This window comes from Rhinolophus sinicus, linkage group LG14, assembly GCF_036562045.2.
Source record: "Rhinolophus sinicus isolate RSC01 linkage group LG14, ASM3656204v1, whole genome shotgun sequence".
NCBI lineage: Eukaryota > Metazoa > Chordata > Mammalia > Chiroptera > Rhinolophidae > Rhinolophus > Rhinolophus sinicus.
Genome location: NC_133763.1, coordinates 5,621,399 through 5,639,379, shown reverse-complemented (window position 1 = coordinate 5,639,379; position 17,981 = coordinate 5,621,399). Strand labels below are relative to the sequence as shown.

At 37.8% G+C, this 17,981-nt stretch overlaps 1 long non-coding RNA gene across 1 annotated transcript in view; it reads right to left on the bottom strand.

The window, feature by feature from the left end:
* Positions 1–17,981, bottom strand: part of LOC109444085 (uncharacterized) — an 816,445-nt gene that overhangs the window by 609,358 nt on the left and 189,106 nt on the right. The window contains exons 3-4 of the long non-coding RNA XR_002136786.2: positions 17,392–17,446; positions 17,000–17,089 (exon numbers count right to left, since the gene is read on the bottom strand). This is a non-coding gene — a long non-coding RNA (uncharacterized LOC109444085). The remainder of the gene's footprint in view (positions 1–16,999; positions 17,090–17,391; positions 17,447–17,981) is intronic.

Sequence of the window (17,981 nt, the reverse complement as noted above, 5' to 3'; positions counted from 1 at the left end):
AGAATGAGAATAAAAGATTAGCGAAGCTTCCTTTTCGTTCATAAGAGGTTTATCTTTTTGTCTATTTTCAGATGGAGCTGAGATAAAACTAAGAGCTGTTTATAAAACGGTCACAACAGTCCAAAAACGAAACAGCAATAAAATTCTTAAATGGCGAACATACAGAACGCAATCTTGAACAAAGTTGTTGTTAAAAACAAAAACTATGAGTTTTTGTTTCTTTATTTGTCTTGTTCCTTTGTTGCTTTTTAGTGGTTACCAGAGGGTAAGGGGGGAAGGGGATGGTAGGAAAGAGTAAATGGGGTCAAACACATGGTGAGGGAAGGAGAACTGACTCTGGGTGGTGAGCACACAATGTGTATAGATGATGTAGTACAGAATTGTACACCTGAAACCTGTGTAATTTTACTAACCACTGGCACCTCAATAAATTTTAATTAAAAAAAAAAAAAGTTTTGAAATGCACTTTTGAAATGCACTTAAACAGCCAAACCTAATTTTGAAATTATGTGTTCATTTTAGTAAAATTGAGTATGATTTTCACAAATATTTGTAATATTTATTTAAAATTACTGAAAGAAAGAAACTGTGTCAGTATATCTCTTCTCATGGATCAATTATTAACATCTCTTCTCATGGATCAATTAAAAACTTCCTGTTTTTGCAAAAACAGATGACATGTAAAATACTTTTTCAATAAACAATAATTATAATTTAGAGAAAACTGTGCTTTTATATGTAACTTAAGCCAAATAACACTTTTGAATGATTCTGTCAACCTCTAATAAGTTGGGTTTTGTTTTTCTTTTTCTTTTTCTTTTTAATTCCAGTGGTGGCATTGCCAAAAGCTTTAGTAGAGAAACATCAATATCTAGGATATATTTAATACTTATTGGAAAATTTTTCCAAATGTTATCAACTGCACCAATATGAATACATTCAGCAAAATTTACTGAATGTGAACTCTGTACCAAGTATTATGCCAAGAACTAGTGACTTAAGAGGACGTATTATCAAGAGCTAGTAATTACCACCAAGGATTAATTACCAATTCTCTCAGACCTATAAGCCAAATGACACTGCGTGTACATAATTGTACTGGGACAGGATAGGACTTGAGACCTTAGGGGCCAGAAGGAATGCCAGATGCCCCGTAACCTGACCACAAGAAAGCCCCCACCCCATCACCCCCTACCCAAAAAGGCAGGATTCACTGATAATTATCTCCCTTCTAACCATTACTTTTACACAGAGTAGAAACAACTGTTCCACATGCGCAGTCGATCAAGGTTGGACCACTTATACCACCTTCTTGGGGTGGCGATAAGCAGCAGTCCACCCTCTGCCCCACTGCGCAGGCGGGAACATGGTTACCAGGCAACGTAGCTGGGAAAGGAAGCCTGCCTTTTTCAAAAAACCTGCCTTTTCCCACAGCTTATAAAAGCAGCCAGGAACAGCCAGGCCTCCAATCAGTTGGAAGGCCTTCCTTTTTCCTGTGTGCAGCCTTCCTTGTGCTGGAGCATAAGCTTAATATTACTTTTCTGGAAATGTTTCTGGGCTTTCCTCTGGATTTCTATCTTGGGAAACCCAAGGACCCCAGCACTGATAACAATACCTTCTTCCCTAGATCCATTTAGAATTACAGAGTGAAAGTAAAGCGAGTTTGCAACCAAGATTCAGTTAACTATTTTTTAGGATACTATAGAAGTGAAATTATTTTGTGTTATTTTATGTTTAGCACTGATTATTAATTATTAAAATGGTTTTGCTACACAACATATTCAAAGCAAGATTTCTTCCGATGGAAACAAATATAGATGAGCATAAACAGTCCCGCTTGCATACCATCTTCTATTATTGAAACCTATACAAATTACATGATCTCCTTAGTTTCAGCTTATTCATTTCTAGCCAGGTTTTTCTTGTCTTTGTGAAGAGGAAGGCGCATCAAGTTGAGCCTTATTATTAAAATAAATCTTTCACTAAACTATTGTGTCTATGAGTTTTCTTTCTTCATTTGTTTGTCTTGTTCGTTTGTTGTTTTCTCTCTTATATACCACATATCAGTGACATCATATGGTTCTCTACTTTTTCGGACTTATTTCGCTTAGTATAATAATAGTTTAGTGGCTACGCTTAGAGGGTAAGGAGAGACGGGGGTGCTAGTTGAGGGTAAGGGGATCCAATATATGGTGACGGAAAGAGAACTGACTCTGGGTGGTGAACACACAATGTGAGATATAGATGATATAATGCAGAATTGTACACCTGAAATCTATGTAACTTTACTAACAATTGTCACCCCAATAAACTTTATTTAAAAAAAAAAAAATAAAAAGAATAAAAATTAAAAATAAATAAATATATCTTTCCACCTGATAAGGAAAAACAAAAAAACTATATCATATTTGAAAACAAAAACAGACCAAATTTGGCAGGAGTGGGAATTGAGAAAATTATTATACTGTGAGAAAAAATTATGAACAAAAGGTCAGAGATAAGCTAAGAAGATAATGTGACAAATGCTAGTGTGTGACCAGGAGTCACTCTACAATGACGGAAACACCCTATATTTGTGTTGTCCAATACAGAGGCCGTTAACCATATGTGGTTCTTGAGAACTCGAAAATTGGCTAGGACCACTGAATGACTAATTTTTGTATTTTAATTAATTTTAATGAATTTCATGATAAATATTAAAACATGTTCAATTTAGTTATTACAAAACATTTAAGTATTAAATATTAAGCATTAAAAACTTGATCTGAGTTATTTCAGCATTCCCTCCTCTCACTATTTTGGTTATTATCTGTTACATCAACATTCTGGAGGGACAGACTATCAGGTTGTTGGAATAGAGGTAAAGGTAGACAGAGATAGAGATAGAGATGGTGAAGATGATAGAGAGAGAAAGATGACAGAGAGAGATAAAACTAGAGATACGGATGATAGAGTTAGAGATGATAGAGATAGAGAGAGAGAGAGAGAGAAATGACAGAGAAGACAGAGTTGGAAACAGAGATAGAGATAGAGACAGAGACAGAGACAGAGACAGAGAAAGAACTACATCTGTAAGGTATCCCCTAACGTGTCTCTGTTTGCATCAGATATCCATCTGCCAATCAGTGCTGTGTTGCCCAAGTTCTTATTTGCAAAATTCCTCCTATGTTGCACTCTAAGACTGGCTTCTCTCCGTGATTCCTGTGGCATTTACAACCACACAGCACCATTTCTGAAGCTTATGGGCCACGCTGGCTTGTGGGACATTCTGTGAAACTGCCTTTGGTCATTTGCTACTTATTCATATTACACATTTTTTTTCCTCCATTCCTACAAATACGGGTATCTCTGTCTGCCACACAACTGGGTTCAAATTCTGGCTTCACATTTACTAGCTATGTGATTTTGGCAGATTACCTAACCTCTGTATCTGACCTTATTCATCTTTACAAGAGATTAACAAAAGTACATACCTCACAGGCTGGTTTTGAGAGTTTAAAACATTAAACACTTATAAAGCTTTTAGAGTTGTGGCCAATACATTGTAAAGTCTCAACAATTGTCAGCTCTCACATCTTGTTTCCAAGATTCGCAGTTATGTAGAAAAACAAGTTATTTTTCAGTGTTTGAGATTCTTGATTAAATCTTTGTTATTGTGTGTTTGTTCGTTTAATCTCAGCATAGAAAGTATTGCTCAGATTCATCTACAGTACATAGGATAAAAATTAATGCTGCCTGCGATCACTTCATGTCAAAATAAATGCCATCAGCCACTTTCACACCCACACACACATCAGAAGCCACCTGCCCAACAGACATAAAATTGCAGCTGTAAGAATAAGGTTTATTGCCTTTCACCTTCCTGTGGAAACACCTGTGTTGCTCTATTATTAGCTTTATCTCATGGCAGCCACTGTATCAGCTTCTATTCCCACCCTCTCTCTCCCTTTTCTACCTCCCTCACAGAGAATATAAAAGCCAACAATTCGAATCACCAGCTCTCCTTTCAGCAAGAGAATAAGTCATGCGACACAGTACAGGATAAAGCGACGGAAGCAGAACTCATCTGGTTCTGTTTCTTCCCTGTCTTCATTTTTCGGTTTAAGGGAGAAACAGCGGGGGTTGGAGGGGTGGGGAGAAAGCTGCAGGATAAGCAGCCTTTATGACCATGTGTAACATCTTTCTGATTTCTCAGGAAACTTGTAGATTATGAGAAATGAGGACTAAGTAGGAAGAACATTCCATGAAGAAACATTAGCATGTGCAATGGATATGGGGCAGAGCACATCACAGTGATGAAAATAAAAACTTTCTATTCTCCAAATTCCAGAAAAGACAGGCTGCTTTCTGGACGCTGTACCAAGATATGAAACGTTAGCTACCAGAACTTACTTGAAATCTGTCCCAATCCAACTTTGACCATTCCTCTGCTTTAGTAACATTGCCTCTGAAGGCCAACCAATCAGCAACAGCGTCACCTTTCTGAAAGCCAACCAGCAACAGACTCACTCCAGCGCTTACAATTCTGAAAGTCAATCAGCAGAAGCCACATTCGGAAACCACCCTTCCACAGTCAACAGTCACCCAATCCCTAAACGTTTGTGTTTCTGAAAATTCTCCACTTCCAGAATTCCTTGCTTCCCAAAACCCGATATCAGATCAGCTTTTTCTGTGTTAAGGGACATTGTGCTTTAAAAATTGCAACTCTCCCTTGCTTGGCGAGGAATAAAGTATGCTTTTTGTTTGTTTGTGGTATTGAGTGGTGTCTCGTTTTAATAATAAGTATGAAGTGAGAGAGTTCTTGGAGGAACAAACAGAAGGTAAAGCTAGAAGGATCGCTGGCAGTCAGAGGATGGAGGTATCCCTTGGCTATGCTGTGTAAGTTTTAGCTTTGTACCAAGATTATCGAGGAGCCATTGAAGGACTGCCAGTTGGTACATAAGGGGCTGCTGTGATAAAATTTATATTTAAAAAATTTATTTTAGGTTCAGTGTGAATATAGAATTGGAGACATTTAATGGAGACACTTCTACAGACACTTCCATCACTTAAGAATGAGGGTAACTTGGATTAGTGAGATACTGGCGGTGATGGGGACAAGTTATCAGATTTGAGAGTTTGTTACAAAGTAAAACAAAAGAACTTGCCAATACATTAAGAAAGGATGTGAGGGAGAGGGAGGGGTTATGGATGAATTCTTGTTTCTGAACATGTGCAACTCAATGGAGTGCAGGCCATCCAACGAGATCAGGGTCAGTAGAAAAGAGTCCACTTGGAAGTAAGAAAAAAAGATCATGAATGGATTTGGGATGTCATGAATTTGCAGTGCCTTTGATATATCTGCGGAAGATTTCAAGGAGCCATGATGGAACACATGAGTCTGGAGCTCAGAAAACAGATGTGTGTGGAGACCAATGTAGTGTCATCTACCAATGAAATTCCATGCATTTCTTAGAAGGTGCATCTGTACAGGAGATGAGAAGAGACACAGAAGGAATGGTCAGAGAGGAGGAGGAAAATCTGGAGAGTGTGGTGTCATGGAAGCCAAATGGTCTCTCCAGAAGGGAGTGGTCAATAATGGTGACGCTGCTAAGAGGTTACATGAGGTAAAACCTGCAAAAATGGCCCACGGAATTAGAGACGTGGAGGTCACTGGTGACCTCAGCAAGAGCTATTTTGCTGGACTGATAGGAAAAGGAACCAGATAAAAGTTATTTAAAGGAATGGGAATTGAGGAAATGGAAATGAAAACCACAAGACCAGCCAATCTTGACAATAAATTAGCCAATCTTGTTAATACATTTCTTTGGGAAGAATAAGGACTATCCAGGGAGACAGCCAGAAGGAGAAAGGGGGTGGTGGGGGGGCAAGTAAGGGGACGATGTTTTTAATGAGAAACTCACAGTGTATAAAAAGCATCAAACTTGCATTTTTCAGTAGACTCTATTAACAGTTACACTGTAACAAATTCTAATCCGAATAATATTTTCAAATATTTGTAAACAGATACATTATAGACTCCAACTTAAATTTAAGCAGTTCATGTACAATTAGTAGTATAATCCAAGAGTAGCCAATGTCAGTTTTTGTATCTTTATGTATTTTAGGGTTTTGTTAGTGTCGGACTCTTGATTTCTAGTCATAACGAGGCTGTATTTCTCAATAAAGTTTTACTTTGATTTCTTGTGAGCTGTTCTTCCATTTTATTTCTTGGTAACTGTAATTCCATTAACAATTACACTGAGAAAAGATTTCCACAGTGGGTGGCAAACTGCATTTAAACACACAGACCAGCGTGGAGTACCAGAAAGAAAATTGTAAAGTGTTAGACTTGTTATTTTGCTTTATTTATTTTTTTTTAATTTCTTGACAACATTGTTCATTGGTCAAATTGCTATCCTGTGGAAATGTAAGCTGGGTAAATAATTGATTTTGAAGCAAACTATAACTCCACCACAGTTCAAAGGCTATCTTAAAATAATGACAGAAATCTACAAGCTAGTAGATTGTAATAGGAGAATTGATGAATATATTAAGACTTGGAAAGAGAACAAAGATGCAATTTTCACTTGCATAACTAACTGGGAAGAAAGGGACACTAAAATTGCAGGCACATAAAAGGTGTATCATCACATTTGCATGACCACAGAAATGCTTCGGCAAGGTGATGGATGGAGGAAGCAACAACTGCAGCTGAGTGACCAAGGAGTAGCATTAGTTCAACTAGAGGTCACTGCAGTGTGTGTGCCTTTTGAATACTTTGCCAAAGCATATCTGAAGTTCTCCTTTGAGTAAACAAGTGTTTCAACACAGGGAAGAACTGCAAATGCCCCTTATCCCACTGGCTTTGTTCCAGAGAAGTAAACAAGATCAACACAGTGCTGGGAATACAGGAAACAACGGATTTTATAACATTCTCAATCCTTTTAGTCCTCTCAGAATTTGAAGATAAAATCGTATCATAGCATTGATGCTTCCCATTGGACCCCTGTCTCTACTGCTAAACCTCGGGGATCTGCCAGCAGTACCCGTTCAAGTGGGAGATTAGAGCAGAAACCAGCTGGTTATCTGCTCCAGTTTCAGACCTGGTACAAGTGTGCCTGACTCCACATAGAAGTGTGAATCCAGGGGCCTTTCTGCCAATGTTAACTGCTTTCTCATTTTCTGAGTTAATTAATAACAAAACCAATAGCTAACATTTACCATGTGCCACAAATCAGGCTGTTTCCTTTCTATATATTCTCTCACCCATTCTTCTAAACAAATCACAAGGTTGATATTATAATTATTAATTTTCCTATGAGAAGACTGAGCCCAGAGTAATTAGGTATATTTTAAAGTTCACACAGATAGAAATATGATAGAGCAGGGATTTAAACTCAGGAAGTCTAACTCCAGCATACTTACTTTATAAATTTAAAAGGAATTCGTAGGTACATAGATAACATTATTTTAACATATATAACTTTATCTTATAGCAGCGTTGCCTTTTACATATAGGCAATCAATGTTGCCAATATATAAAAATACATAATTATGTTATGTATTTTTTCAAAGTTTTATACTTAAGATGTAACTCCATATATGTTGTTATATATGTACTCTAATCCTATTTTATTTTGATGAATATATATAAATATTTTATTTCTTTGGATTTTATGAACAAAAACATATCTCTAATCTTCATGTTTTGTCTTCCTTTATACGTATACCAAGCATTTGGGGTTTTATTTTCCACTTTAATTTTGATGTTTAAATGTGTTTATTATATTTTTTATCTCTCTTTAACATGTAAAATAACTTCTTGATGTTGACCTGTAACATACAGGTAGCCAGACATTTCTTCCATAAAATGGATTTATTTGGGAACAATAAAGAATTGCAATTCAGAATACATCCAAAGACCTGGTACAAGTGTGTCTTACTCCACACAGAAGTGAGAATCCCTGGGCTTTTTTGCCAATAGTAACTGCTTTCTCATTTTCCAAGTTAATTAATAACAAAGACCAACTCCCAATATGCCCATCGATTAATCCCCACTCCCTGCAATGAGTTTATAATCCAAAATTACAAAACGACAACAAAAATAAAGCACTCTAAGCAAGGCCCAGCAACGTAACAGTCAACCTGACTGCAGCCACAATAACTTCAGGTATCTTTTTGTTGGATAAAGAATCCGTGTGTGTCTAAAATGCACCCAAAGTAAAACAAATAAACACAGAAACAAAGAATAAGGCATGTTTCCACCCTTGGCCTCCTATAATCTATTTTGAACACGGACACCTGAGCCATCATTTTAATATGTGTGTCAGATCTGCTGATTCCTCTGCTGAAACGTTGTGATGGCTTCCGTCAGATGCCGACTGAAGTCCTCAGAATAGCCTACCAGGCCCTGCGTGATCTCAGCACTGTTACGCCCCCATCCCTTTTCTCCCTGCGGCCAGGCTGGCCTCCATGCTTTCATTGACCCACTTGAGTAATTTTGCTAATTACGCATTGGTTAATATTTCTGCTTCGAACTGTCTTCTCCCAGATACCCACATCCTTCATTCACTTTCTCGCAACTTTAGAATCTTGCTCAAGCATCAGCTTGTTAATGATGCCCTTCCTTGACCACCCTTCTAAAAACGGTAAGTGACTTCCAACCACAGCACTGCAAATATCCTACAGCACGTTCACGCTCACTGTGCATTTTCTTTATGTAACCCTCCTTGTCGCCAATGGACCTACCTATGATAGCTATTCTTTACTTCCTGCCTTTTCTTACTATGCTACATATGGACAAAGATCTTGTTTTTGTTTGTTTTTATTTTTCATTAAAATACCCCAAGTGCCTGAGAAGTACCTGGCATAATAGGAAAATGTGTTTAACAAATACAATCAAATAAAGATCAGGCAAATGTGAAAAAGAATCAACTTATAACTTCTAGGACTTAACAAACAGAATTAATGAAATTAAAATCTTCACAGGTTAAATAGCAGATTTTATAAAGCATAAGGAAAAATTACTGAACGGGAAACACAAGTCAAGTAAAATAAAATTAAAGACATTTCAAAGACTAGACGAACCAGTAGTGGAGATAAAATAGAATACTTTCTAAAGTGCTTAAGTAATTAAAAATGAGGAAGGGAAAGAAGAGGAGAAGTAACAAAGAACAGAGGGAAGATATAGAAAATAATTAACAAGAGGATAGATTTAAACAGAATCTGAATAATTTTATAAAATGTGAAGGTCGACATATCCCAATTGAAAATCAGATTGCCACGTCAAGACCCAAATCTTTGCCAATTACAAGAAATGCAATGTAAATATAAAGATATACGTACAATGACTGTAAAAGGAAAAATAGGTACACTAAAAGATATAGCTAAAGTGGCTACCTGGCTATATTTATATGACGCAAAATATACTTTAAAACCAGGACTGTTGCCAGGTATAAAGATGGACATTACCACATGATAAAGGGACTACTCCATCAAACACACATAACAATCCTGTGTATGCACCCAACAGAAGAGCTCTAAAACATATAAAACAAAAACTAATAGCTCTAAAAGGAGAAATGGGCAAATCCACCACTCTAAGCAATTGATATACAGTGTATACTGAATTCTCACCACTCTTAGCAATTGATATACAATGTACACCGAAAATCAGTAAGAGTGTAAAAGATCTGAGCACTGCTATCGATCAAATTGACCCAACTGGCATTTATAAGACAACTACTCAAGAATAACATAACACACCTTTTCACATGGAACATTGACCAAGATAGATCATATTCTAGGCCAGGAAACAGATTTATAACAATTGAACTCAAAGGAAGCAGATTTTCTGATTACGAAATAATTAAACAAGAACTCAATCAGAGAAAGATAATTGAAAAATCCTCAAATATGTGGAAGTAAAGAAAAGCAAATTAAAGCTGCCAGAAGAATGAAAAGTAAAGATACAAGTACAAATCAATAAACTTGACAATATAATAACCATAAAAAGAATCAATACAATGAAATGCTGAATCTTTCATTTTTTTTAATTGATAAACCCCTAGACCGACTGACAAAGAGAGATAGAGACAGAGATAGAACTATATAGACAGATAGAGAAGATAAGAAGATAAGATAACAATTACCAATATCAGGAATGAAAGTGAGGTATCACTATTGATCTCACAGATATTAAAAAGACACGTAAATACTGTGAGCAACTCTGAGTCCCTAAGTTCAACAACTTAATTCAGCATACTTTTTCTGTAACAGGCCACATGGTAAATATTTTAGGCTTGTGGGGTCCCCCTTGCAACTACTCTACTCTGCAGCTGAAGCATTAAAGCAGCTGTAATCATTACTATTTACTTATTATACACTAGTGAATGCCTCCCCCTGAGGTCAGGAAGATGTTACCACACCCATTCAACATTTTAGTACAAGTCTTAGATAGTAAATAAAGAAGAAAAGGAAAAAAATAATAATAGCCATAGGGATTGAAAAGGAAGAAATAGACCTGTCTTTATTCAAAGATGATATCATCATCTACATTAAAAAAAAAAAATCCCAAAGAATCTATAAAAACAGCTACCAGATTTATTAAATGGTTTAGAAAGGTAACAGTATACAAGCTCAATACACACACAAAAAATCAACTGTATATCTATAGCCTACCTCTGAACAATTTGTAATTTAAAAATACCGCTTATAATAACAGAAAATACTTGAAATAGAGAGAAATCTAACAAAACATATGCAAAACTTTATGTCAAAAGCTGCAAAATGTTGATGATGGCAATAGACTTCAATAGATGGAGCGATACACTGAGTTCAGGGCCTGGAAGCCTCACTGTTTACATGGCAATTCTTCCCAAGAGTATCAATGAATTCAAAGAAATGTCAAAAAACAAACAAAAAAACCCCAGATAACTTTTTGGGACAAATTGACAAGGTGATGTTAAAATATATTTGGAAAAGCCAAAAAAAAAAAAAAAAAAAAAGACTTAAAATATGCAAAATCATTTTGAAAAAGAACAGAGATTGAGGACACACGTCAGTTGATCTCAAAACCTGCCATGAAGTTACAATAATCAAGAAATTGCGGTAGAGGTAGATTATATATATCGATCAATGGAATAGCAGAGAGTTCCCAAATAGAGCCACACATACATAATCAATTGATGTTGACACAGATGTGAAGATAATTCAATAGAACAAGGCTAGTCTTTCCAACAAATAGTGCTGGGGCAATGGCACACCCATATGAAACAGTAAAATAAATATGGTAATTGTGAAGCCTTACCTTTACCTTTCACTATATAAAAATTAACTTGAAATAGATTATAGACATAATAACAAATGATGAAAGAAAAATATTGATACGTTGGTCTTAATAAAATTCAAAACTTCTAATCTTAATAAAAAGAAAAGATAAGCTACGGACTGGGAAAATATTTATAAAACAGGTATCCGTTGTGTAACTTTTATTCAAAATATATACATTTACCACTCAACAATAAGTAAGTAAACAATACAATTTTTAAAACAAGGAAAGTATTTCAACAGATATTTCACCAAAGAAGAAAAATGAATGGCAAATAAGTACATGAACAGATGCTTAAGATGATTTTACTCATTAAGACAATGTTAACTGAAATTTTAATGGGCTACCACTAGATAGCTTCTGGAATGGCTTAAAAAACAAACACGCAAAAAATCAGATGACATGAAGAGCTTGCAAAGACAGAGTGCAACTGGAACTGATATACATAACTGGTGCAAATGCAAAATGTTTCAGCACTTTGGAAAACAATCTGGCAGATTCTGCTACAGTTAAACATACACGTTCCATAGGACCCAGCAATCAATCCCGGGTATTTACCCAACAGAACTGAAAACACTGGCCCACACAAAAACGTCTACACAGATGTTTATAGCAGATTTATTTGCAATAGCAAAAACTAGAGAGAAGCCAAACATCCAGCCACAGGTAAACAGATAAAGAAACCATGGTACATTCATACAGTGAGAGACTTAGCAACGAGATAACTGAGTGGTAAACAGAAGTAAACCACTGACACATGCCACAATATGGATGAACCTCAACAACACTATGATAAATGAGAGAAGCAAGGTACGAAAATCTACACGCTCTGTAATTCTGTGAATATGATATTTTACAAAAGACAAAACTCTAGGGGCTGAAATCAGATAAGTGGTTGGTTCCCTGGATCTGCTGTTGGCGCAGTTGCTCAGCTCTACCTGTTTTTGAACTTTATACAGATGTAGTTATAACACCGTATCTCTTTTTATTTCTTACTTTTTTTGGTCATCATTACATTTGTCATCATCTTCATTCATATTTTTGTGTAGAGACAGTGTTTGTTCATTCTCATTGCTGTATTTTGTTGAATAATTATGTCACAACTTACTTATCACCATGACTGTTGTTCTCACATTTCACATTCTAAAATTCTGAATAAGCCTCGTTGCCTACAATTCTTATGAAATTCTTATTTAAATCTTACTTAAGCCTTACAAAATCTACACATAATTTGCCTCACTATGTCACCGTTTACACAGACATTGAAATTCAATATGTGTCTATAAAATGCATTGAGTTTTTTTAATGAGAAAGTTCCTTTATCCTTTAGTGAGTTTGGGTTCACCCCCAAATATTACCACATCTGCTTTGCCATGGCCTACACATTGCCAAGGATTGTTTGTTTGTTTGTTTGCTTGTTTGTTTGTTTGGTTTCCTCAAATTTTCTTTTTCTCCATGTATTTTCTAATGTGTAACTGAAGATACTTCCACCCTCCCACCATGATTTCAGAATAGCCACCTCCTAGATGACGGCAGCCTTAGCAACCTCTCCAAACCACATAAAGAAACTGTCTGAAAGCCGAAGAAATGAGAGTTTTGACTGTCCACCCAAACACAATGTAGATGATAAGGGAATTCTGCCCCAAGCACACCAGAGCAAAGCGGCATATCTGAGAGAAAGGGCAAATCTCTTGAGAGCATTACCTTAAATTACTACAGTAGATGGAGCCCCGGATGTGAGTTCATTTTACCTGAGAGGTTGTGGCAGGAATGTGAGCAGATACTCGTTAGGACTGCTCTCTAGTGGACGTTTAGGACTCTCAGAAACCTGCACACATCCAGGTAACAAAGTTAGGTTGAAACTTGATTGAGTATTGAGTTTTTGCATTGTAGTGTTGCAGTGAAAATCATCTCCTGAAGACTCCACTTCTTCCTCCATATCAGGATGCTCCTAATTAATCTCTTATCCAAAAGCCACCAGTATTATATTAGTAACTGCATTATTTCATGACATTGACTAAAGCCCAGAAGCAGTTTCCTGTGGCCTAATTAATTTTTTTAAAGCCTTTTACTCAGCAGGAGGCTGCCTTCCTGAATCTTTGAAGGAAAGGATATTAATGAAGCTGCAATGCAGATGATTATATTGAAAGTGATGAAGAATTTATTAGGAAGACAGCGATCACGGGCTGTGCAGTAGATGAGGCATAAAACTGCTCTACATAATGACAGAACGTAGCTTAGGCGAGGAATGGGCAGCTGAGCTACAAAAGGAGAGCTGGGAGATATATCATTTCGTAATAAAGTTCCCATAAAAATTGAAATATGAGGTGGAAAGATTAACACGGTCATACAAGTCATCTTTACTGTTCATCGCCAAGTTCTGCCTGTTAGAAAAAGTAAACTGAATTTATGCCTGTGACAACATGTGAGCTGAAACCCTTATTTATCCGTTTCATGCAAATGACGGCACCTTCGGGTTGCAGTTCCCAAAGTGATGTGTAATAGCATTTAAATTCATTACATTAACATTGGATCACAAGCTGTATTTCTACCTGTCAAATGGCTAATGCTTGTAGGTCATCACATCAATAGACTGTGGTTTACAGACCCCTGCACTGCTACTCCTGATTCTATGAACAAAAGATTTTGCAGGTGTTTTTTTCCCACCTAAACTCAATATAGATATGTTCTCATTTATTCCATAATAATATCATACTATAATTAATTGCCACATACCGTTTGGTCCCGTGGCGCACTTGCTTCCACAGAGGGAATGCACAGCGCTCTGACTAAGTGTAAGGGCTTGTGATGGCAGTAAACTTAAAACCCCAACAGCCAATTACCAGCTGGGTGACCTTGGCCAAATGCCTTAACAACTCTGGTCTCATTTTTCACATCTATAAGCGGGACGTAATAATACCAACCTCATGGAATTATTATTATACTTAGAATGTATAAAATATGTCCAAGACTATGACAACCAAATCAATGATCATCATAATTACTAATACATTCTGGGTATTTTCATATGGATAGTGGCATCAAAAATCTCAGAGGAGAAGCGAAACATACATTATTCCTCAGATATTCACCTTTCAGGTTTATTTCTAAAGTTAAAGGTCTGAACTTGTAGCACAATGATGTATAGAGTTAAATTGAGATAATGGTGTATGTGATTAAACTGATAGCCATTTGTATTTAATGGAAATGATTTATGAACACTATTGTTTTTTAGGATTTCTCAGAAGTGGATATAAAATCAGGCTATAGTATAAAACAGAACTGAGTCTTAAGAGAGCAAACAAATAAATATTTACAAAACATTTTATTCTGAATTTGAAAGCCTTTCTATTTCAAGTCAATCATAGAGAGAATGGGGGGGTAAGATTGCAATTTTAAACGCAGCCCTCACAGAAGCCTTAAGGAGAAAATGACATCTGAGTAAAGGCCTGCAAGAAGTGAGGATACGAGTCACATGAGACTTACAGGGAAAAACCTTTTGGATAAAGGAGTAGTCAGTGCAAACGCCCTACAGTGGAAACAGAGGCACAGTAAGGGAAAACGTGGTCAGTGGGAGTACTTCACCCTGCCTGCAGACAATAAGGAATGCATTGTCTGTGGAAAATTTCAAGACAATAACACAACAGTAAAATGTATCGCATGCACTGACGAGTGTAAACAATATTGATGATAAAATACCCGGTGACCCAAGTCCCAAACAATTGCTACGGTTCCTGTTGAGCCAGTGGACTGCTGCCATGACACCATCCCCCCTTCAGCATGCCACTCTGTGGGAGCATCAGGAAGGCCGGTGTGTCTGCATCAGACTAAATAAATGAGAAAAGTAGGCGAGGGGTCCATGAATGATAGCAGGGCTAGAGCATTAGGGCTTTGCACACTCTGTTTGGACTTGGGTTTCACTCTACAGGAGATGAGAAGTCATTGGATGGACGATAACAGAGGACTTTCAAGATATTATGCTGCAACACACTGGTTGAAGTGTTGTAAACAGGCGACGTGGGGGAGGGTGAAGGTTGCGGCAGAAAAAACAGACCTAGATGGTGATTGTTCTGACTGGTGAGGGATGAATCCCCATCCTCGGTGTTATGAAATGGCTGACCACCCGGCCTTCAACACAGGGCAGATGAGACAGACAGCAGTTATGAGTCACACATTCTCACAGCCCAGGAGGGGAACCACCACGCACCTCGCATGGCCACACCAGGCTTGCACTTGGGACTAGAGTGAACCAGCCAGGGCTGCCGGAGGCTGGCTCTGTAGGAAGGAGCGGGTAGTGTGCCCTGGAGTTCGCATCTTGAGGATGTGATTGGTTTGCCCGAATAATTTTGCAGGCTGGCAGCGAAGTAAACTATATTAGGTTGAGATTGATCCAGGTGGTCGATTACGTAGAGCTCCATGCAGCAGCTGGTCTGGCTGTGTGTTGAGGTGCGGGGTTGGGGGTGAGGGTCTCGGGGGAAGGGGGGTCTCAGGGTCGTGTATTACATTAAGAATATGGAGATTAGGACCTGCTGAATGAGGAGGTGCAAGCCACCTATGCAGGGAGGACAGGTAGCTAGCTCCCTCAGCACCCAGGCTCCCACTTTGAGGAAGTGTGATTGAAGGAGCAGTTTTAAGAGTTGTCCGGTACAGACCCTAACAGAAGAATCATCCACAGGAAAGAATCACCAATTCCAGGAAAAGATATACATTGCATCTCCTACAAGAAATCAACGACCCCAGCTGCTTAGCCAAGGAGAGACCATCATCTCCCAGAACACGCTCTCACTTTTCTCCAATGAACTTTCATTCAAAACAACCTCTCCCAACTTCCTCTTTTTTCTCCATAAAATAACATCCTTCTTTTTTCCATTGTTTGTTGGACTTGCCTTCGGCTTTTGCTATAGCGATAGGAAGAGAGCCCTGTCTTGTTTACTCTTTCATCTATCAAGCACTGTGAAAGATCTGAGATTTTACCCGATTTGCTCTTGAACAAGTTAGCCTGCCGAGGTTTCAAGGAGGTTAGCAAAAGACACAAGACTCCTGGTTCAGAGACACTGGACTGTTATTACTCACTGCACAGCAAGAAGCATGAACTCGTGTTCCCAACAATCCCTCTTGCCACTCAAATTCCACAGGAACAATACAGTGTGGCCCCAGTAGATGCTGTGCACAGGGAAAATTTGCAGCACAAACACTCCAACATGAGGAACCCCAACCTTAAGAACTTAAATCTCTTACAATGGGCTGTGAGCAAATCTGCCCTTTACTCTGGAGGGAATCGTTACTTTGATTATACAGGAAACCTTCCCTTTGTCCTGAAGGCAGGCACTTCCAAGGCTGTTTGCTATACAAACTTTTGGGACAAGACAGTTGGAAACAAAATCTGTCAGTACCTCTGCTTGCAAGACACGCAGAAACGCAAGAAACCCATGAAGAATTATCTCCCAACACCACCCTAGACCTAAAAGAATACCTCACACATTGTAGACAGGCAATAAATACTTGTTGAATACAACCACCAAGAATTTCTATCTTCATCAATATATTCCATTTCCATAAATAAGAAAAAAATGTTTTAAAAAAATCTTTAGATACAAAGGAATTCTTAAATAATACCTGTCTTAGTTTGGGCCAATATAGCCAAGTATCATAGACTGGGTAGCTTATAAACAGAAACTTATTACTCACAGTTCTGGAGGCTGGAAATCCAAAATCACTGGGCCAGCAGGTACCATCCCTGATGAGTTCTCTTCTCGGATGCAGACCGCCAACTTCTCTCTGTGTCGCCACATGGAAAAAAAGAGATCTAATGAGCTCTCTGGCCTCTTCTTATCAGGACACTGATTCCATTCAAGAGCATTCCATTCTGGTGACCTAATTACCTCCCAAAGACTCCACCTCCAAATACACTGGGCATTACATTTCTGAATGTATGAATCTGGGGTGAGGGAGACAAATATTCAAATCATAACAAGAACCTATGACTAAAAACTTGTGTGGAAATTTGCTACAGTAGAGAGATAAACAAATTATAAAACTCTGTTGGCTTTCTCATTTGCAAATAGAAATGAGAAATTTACCTGCTGACCTCTTGAAGGAGCTCAGTCTTCTCTCTGATTTCTTTCTTGCCTCACTCTGAAAAGGAAGCAGTGCCGTTTGATCAAGGCAAGAACATATAGTTAAACAACATAGCTAAAGTCTTAATATGTCTGTCGTTTGCAATTCTTAACTCGTAGAAAAGTAGAGAAGTAAGGAGGCCTGTAATACATTTCTTTGTGGGCAAATAGGTAAATATCCATCTTACTTGCATGCTCTCTCTCCCCCTCCCTTTTCCTATACCCGTATGCACACATATACACACATACATGTGTACACACACACACACACACACACACAAATATACATAAACACATACTCTTCTTTCATTGTGCTTCCCTCCTATCTAGGAACATGCTGACAGTCCCTAAACGTGAAAATAGCAATTTTCAGAATTAAGTCCTGGCCTTTGAGGCATAAGCAGGCAGAGTTAACCTTTTGGCTAGCCTTTTCCTAGGTCCTTTATATCAAAATTCTCTGGATAAAAGAGGTCCATATACCAGTCCAGCCATGTTCACTGTTATTCTTTCCTGGGACTTTGAGCTGCGGCAGAAGAAAAGTAATTTTCTCTTTA